The sequence below is a fragment of the Dipodomys ordii genome, unplaced genomic scaffold (genome assembly GCF_000151885.1).
Source record: "Dipodomys ordii isolate 6190 unplaced genomic scaffold, Dord_2.0 Scaffold11, whole genome shotgun sequence".
NCBI lineage: Eukaryota > Metazoa > Chordata > Mammalia > Rodentia > Heteromyidae > Dipodomys > Dipodomys ordii.
This window is the reverse complement of record NW_012267227.1, coordinates 20,719,186-20,725,614: the sequence shown is the minus strand read 5'-3', so window position 1 is coordinate 20,725,614 and position 6,429 is coordinate 20,719,186. Positions and strand designations below refer to the sequence as shown.

General features: G+C 61.1%; 1 protein-coding gene across 1 annotated transcript in view; it reads right to left on the bottom strand.

Moving 5' to 3' along the window:
* The window catches only part of Scg5 (secretogranin V), a 35,930-nt gene that overhangs the window by 16,510 nt on the left and 12,991 nt on the right, over nt 1-6,429 (bottom strand). The window lies entirely within an intron of this gene.

The window sequence follows — 6,429 nt, the reverse complement described above, 5'->3', positions numbered from 1 at the left end:
GGGGGAGGGGGGCCAGGCTCACCTCCGTGGGGACTCCTGGGGGGAGGGGGAGGGGGAGGAGGGAAGGGAGGGGCCGTGGACGTACTGGAAATGCGGGGAGCGCTATGGGGGGTGGGGAGGGGGCTCTCGTGGGGCTCGTGGGATGGGAGGGCTCTCTGGAGGAACTTGGGGGGCTCAGACAGAGCTGGCTGGGACCCTGGAAGTCAGCATGGACCTGGGGAAGACCCTACGGAACGAGCATTGTCCGCAATGAAGTTACTCGCCAGCTTTTCTCCTCTTCCTCTTTTTTTTTGCCAGTCCTAGGGCCGGAACTCGGGCCTGGGCGCTGTCCCTGAGCTGCTTTTGCTCAAGGCTGATGCTCCACCACTTGAGCCATGGCTCCATTTCTGGCTTTCTCTGCGTATGGGGTGCTGAGGAGTCGACCCCAGGGCTTTGTGCATGCTAGGCGAGCGCGCTAACACGTTCCCGGCCATCCTCCTCCTGTCTTTTTATACACATCTTTCCTAAGTCTTCATTTCATCTAAAATCACCAGCATCTTTCCATTCGTCTAGAAGCACTCTGTACCTGTCATGACCAATGACAACGGCCGTGCCAAGACATATAACCGTTCCCCAACTGTGAGACGTATTGTGTTTCCCAACTTAGACCTTTAATTTTTTCCGTATTTTGGATTAATTTTCCTCAGGATAAATTCCCAGAAGTCAAATTACTGAGTCCAAGACTATAAATGTGTTTATGGGTTATGATATTGGACTGCCAAGCGTTTTCCAAAAAGGAGATACTAATTTACAAAACATCACCAAACAGTACCATTTTTACAACATCCTCACTAGCACTGAGTTCCATAAAAATAAAATTTTATATTCTTTGCTGGTTTAAATTTAGGAAACATTAAACATCTTTGTTTACTGGCTCACATATTTTAGCATAGGGTTAGTTGCTAGTTTTAATTTTTTTTTTTGCTTATCTTTTGTTTTGTTGGTTGTGGGGCTTGAACTCTGGGCCTGGGCGCTGTCCCTAAGCTCTTCAGCTCAAGGCTAGCGCTCTACCACTTGAGCCACAGCGCCACTTCTGGTTTTCTAGTGGTTTATTGGAGATAAGAGTCTCACGGACTTTCCTTTCCGGGCTGGCTTTGAACCTCGATCCTCAGATCTCAGCCTCCCGAGTAGCTAGGATGACGGGTGTGAGCCACCAGCGCCCGGATCCTCTTTTTGCTTATCTTTTGAGACAGGCCTCCCTCTGGGCTCAGGCTGGCCTGGGGCTGAGATGCCCCCTCAGCCTCCCGGGTGAGCCGGGGCTCCCGGCACAGACGCACCTGCTGAAACGCTTTCATGGCCCGTCTGTCTGTCTGTCTGTCTGTCCTTTTAGAGTGCTTCTCTCACCAGTTTGCAGGAATGCTTTACATAATAACGGAATCAGGCCTTCTGAAGCTATGCTCCCCCATTGTCTGTCTGCAAATTCTGGCCGACATTATAGCATTTTACTAGCGTAAGTTTTCCGGGTTGTGCAGTCAGATTTCCTGTCTCTATTCTCCTCTCCAGCTTCTTGTAGACTGTGTGGTGGTTTCAGAAGTGGTGCCCACCTTTCCCATGTGTCTTAGATGACAGTTGAATCCGTATCTTACTTTTAGGTAAAATAATAAGACCCTTCGCTCTCCCCGTGTTAGTGATGGCTGTTGAACCCTAAGTCATGCTTCGCTCCTGTTTGCCTGCTGCTCTCAAGTGCTCCGACCCGCCACCTCTAATCTTTAACCTCTCTGCATCTTTCAGGTGTTTTGTCCATGCTACCCTGGCTGCTTTCAGAGCTGCTGTGGGGCTGCACGGTGGTCCACCATGTTAACCCAACGCTGCACAAGTCACGCTGTCGGACGCGCTGGTGTGCCCGTACTGACAGCGAGGCACGCTTGGGCACCAGGGCATGCGCCCGTGCGTCACTCGGCACACACTCCACATGGCATCCGGCGCCAGGAACGCTTCGATTGGCTCCAACGTCCCGCCAGAGAGCACTGAAGCACACGGCCTCCTCCTGAGAGGCCCGTGGGCCCGGCCTGCCACCGGGCACAGCGCCGCGAGGAGGCCCGGGCAGAGGCGCGGACCTGCTCCCGGGGAGCGGGGGCCGAGAACCAGGCAGAGGCGAGAACAGAGCCGTCAGGAAGCCAAGGTCCAGACCAGGCAGAGGCGAGATTGCACTCTTTCCAAACGACATCCAGTCCTAACTCAGTCAGAGCGCTAGGGACCAGGGGAAACGAGAGGAAAACACGCTGTCCTCTGCAACCAAGAGCAACTACATGTATGCAACGAACATCACATAATGAAACCCACAAAAGCGTCCAGGCAGGGAGCGGCTGCCCAGCAAGGACGAGGCTGTAAGTTCAAATCCTACCACCACCAAAAAGAAAAAGAATCTAGAAAGTGGAAGAGCTCGACAGAGGTGAAGGATTTTATTCAAGTGCATCATACACATCTTTGGAAACCTCACAATGAAGTGGGTAACTGATTTACCTTCATAAAAACAAGAAATCACACCTGGGCATGTTCGGCCACAGGCGCCTGGTCCGCTGCCGAGGGTGGGTGGGTTGATCTACTCTGAGGCCAGGCTGGCCCCAACGCGATGGCGCGATTCCATCTGCCCTCGACTAGCTTCCATGGCCGGCACTGCCACACTTGTTTGAAAATAATTCAGCCCATCTAAAGATACTTACTGAACATACGCTGCCCATTGAAATGTGGGTTAGAATCAGATTACCACGGGCTCTCCTTCATGGATTACAAATGACTGGAGGACGGCGCTCATCCCATGACTGGGAAATAGGAGGCGCCCAGATCTGGGACGGCGGGGGACCCCCTCAGGAAGCCCGGCTCGCGTGTCACAGAGGGCGCGTGTGAAGGCACCTTCCTGCTCTCAGCTGGTCTCGGGATGATTTGGATATCCGAGACTAGCCTGCGAAGCCAGTGCCACGTCATGGGATATTTTCCCCAGAACGACGCGCCACGGTGTGGACAGTCTAGCACCGGCTGAAACCCGGCAGGAGGCGACTGCCCGGCCGGCCGCCGCCTGGGCAGAGGGAGGATGCGCCTTACCCAACGAGCCGCCCGCCTGCCCTGCTCTGTACGCGCTGTGTCAGGAAGCTGGCACTCACCGGGGCATCCTCTTGTGCTGCTGTGGCGTGAAACTGGACGCTGCTGCGGCGCTCAGAGGCCGAGGGCCGCGGGGGCGAAAGAGAAGGAAAGGTGCGCCCGAGCCGGCGCCCGAGCCGGCGCCCGAGCCGGCGCCCAGTCAGAGCCCTCAGACCCCCTTTTTCATAACGATCCACAAAAGCCTTGGGCCTCGTGGCCTCCCCTAATTTGCTTTACACAGACAAAGTGGTGCAGATCACGACAGCCCTGGTCCAGGAGCACTCGGCTCCGGGGCACCCGGGCTCGGGAGGCAGCCAGGACAAGGCCCTGAGAGACGCAGATTCTCCAGAGGAGCGAGCCCTGCCCACGGTCCTCCCTCCCTCCTCCCGTGCTCACACCTGCCCACGGTCCTCCCTCCCTCCCTCCCCTGCTCACACCTGCTCACACCTGCCCGCGGTCCTCCCTCCCTCCCCTGCTCACACCTGCTCACACCTGCCCGCGGTCCTCCTTCCCTCCCCTGCTCACACCGGCTCACACCTGCTCACACCTGCCCGCGGTCCTCCCTCCCTCCTCCCGTGCTCACACCTGCTCACACCTGCTCACACCTGCCCGCGGTCCTCCCTCCCTCCCCTGCTCACACCTGCACACCTGCCCGCGGTCCTCCCTCCCTCCACTACTCACACCTGCTCACATCTACCCGTGGTTCTCCCTCCCTCCACTACTCACACCTGCTCACACCCACCCACGGTTCTCCCTCCCTCCACTACTCACACCTGCCCGCGGTCCTCCCTCCCTTCCTCCCCTGCTCACACCTGCTCACACCTGCCCACGGTCCTCCCTCCCTCCCCTACTCACACCTGCACACCTCCCCGCGGTCCTCCCTCCCTCCCTCCACTGCTCACACCTGCTCACACCTGCCCGTGGTCCTCCCTCCCTCCACTACTCACACCTGCTCACACCTGCCCGCGGTCCTCCCTCCCTCCACTGCTCACACCTGCTCACACCTGCCCGCGGTCCTCCCTCCCTCCACTACTCACACCTGCACACCTGCCCACGGTCCTCCCTCCCTCCACTGCTCACACCTGCTCACACCTGCCCGTGGTCCTCCCTCCCTCCACTACTCACACCTGCCCGTGGTCCTCCCTCCCTCCACTACTCACACCTGCTCACACCTGCCCGCGGTCCTCCCTCCCTCCCCTGCTCACACCTGCCTGCGGTCCTCCCTCCCTTGCTCCCCTGCTCACACCTGCTCACACCTGCCCACAGTCTTCCCTCCCTTCCTCCCCTGCTCACACCTGCTCACACCCACAGTGTGGACTACAGGAGGAGAACCAGCTTTACTAGAACTGTAGAGAAAACAAGACAACTGGCTCTAGAGCACAGAGCGAGGCTCTTGCTTTCTGGAAGGTGCAGCACACGGAGCTCTGCCGGGAGCCTGGCAGGTCGCTGGAGAGAGGAGGCCAGGCGGGAGGCTGCTCTGGTGAGCCCGGCACTGCGCGGCGTTCTCGTGCAGACGAGCCCCGGCCTGGCTGCGGGGAGCAGGCTCTCGGTCCCCGCCCCGGCTCCGGCCTCCATGCAGGACCCCTGCCGCTGGCCGGCGGTCAGTCTCACGGAAGTCGGGGGCACGCCTCAGATGTGCTGGGGTCCTGCTGCGGTTCCAATGGCTGCAGAGACCCCTACATGTGTGGAACTGCGCGCGGGGCCCAGCGGGGTGCGGGGTGCCCTCCACGCACGCTGCCACAGGGCTGCGGCTCCTCGGCCGTCCACCGTTCCCCACGGCCCCGGACCCGCAGAGCCCAGCTCCAGCTCCAGAGCACTGCGCAGGACGCTGGCGGGGGAGGGGGCTCCCTCCGCTGGACCCCAGGGCAGGGGCTGGGGCTCGGCTTCCTAGGGTCGGCCGTCACCCGTGGCGTCGAGGTGGAGCACCAGCTCCTGTCCTCCGTCAGGTCCCAGTCCCCAGGCGCCGTGACCCCACCAAGCCCTGCCCTGCAGCTTGCCTCACAAGCCGGTTACACCGGACACAGCCATCAAAGCCCTCGGGAGCCACACAGCTGGACTCAGCTGGGCAGCCTGGGCCAAGGGACCATCCCCACCCCGGAACACGGGAGCCGGGTGAGGGGCGTGGTCACCCAGGGACAGGTCCAACGCTCTCTGGGTCACGCTAACAGCACACACTAAAGACACTCACCTGCAGACCACGTGTCCAGAGCCATAGATGCACATGCACAGCCACACAGGCACTGCCGCACAGCCACACAGGCACAGCCGCACAGCCACACAGGCACAGCCGCACAGGCACAGCCGCACAGGCACACAGGCACAGCCGCACACGCACAGCCGCACGGCTACACACGCACAGCCGCACAGCTGCACAGCCGTACAGCCACACAGCCACACAGCCACACAGGCACTGCCGCACAGCCGCACAGGCACAGCCGCACAGGCACAGGCACAGCCGCACACGCACAACCGCACAGGCACAGCCGCACAGCCGCACAGCCGCACAGGCACAGGCACAGCCACACAGGCACAGCCGCACACGCACAACCGCACAGCCGCACAGCCGCACAGGCACAGCCACACGGCCGCACAGGCACTGCCACACAGGCACAGCCGCACAGGCACAGGCACAGCCGCACAGGCACAGGCACAGCCGCACAGGCACAGCCGCACAGCCGCACAGGCACAGCCACACAGCTGCACAGGCACAGCCGCACAGGCACAGCCGCACAGCCACACAGGCACAGCCACACAGGCACAGCCGCACAGGCACAGGCACAGCCGCACAGCCGCACAGGCACAGGCACAGCCACACAGGCACAGCCGCACAGGCACAGCCACACAGGCACAGCCACACAGGCACAGCCACACAGGCACAGCTGCACAGGCACAGGCACAGCCGCACAGGCACAGCCACGCAGGCACAGCCGCACAGCCGCACAGGCACAGCCACACAGGCACAGCTGCACAGGCACAGGCACAGCCGCACACGCACAACCGCACAGCCGCACAGGCACAGCCACACAGCCACACAGGCACAGCCGCACAGGCACAGCCGCACAGGCACAGCCGCACAGCCGCACAGGCACAGCCACACAGCCACACAGGCACAGCCGCACAGGCACAGCCGCACAGGCACAGCCGCACAGGCACAGGCACAGCCGCACAGGCACAGGCACAGCTGCACAGGCACAGGCACAGCCGCACAGGCACAGGCACAGCCACACACGCACAGCCGCACAGCCGCACACGCACAGCCACACAGGCACAGCCGCACAGGCACAGGCACAGCCGCACAGGCACAGCCGCACA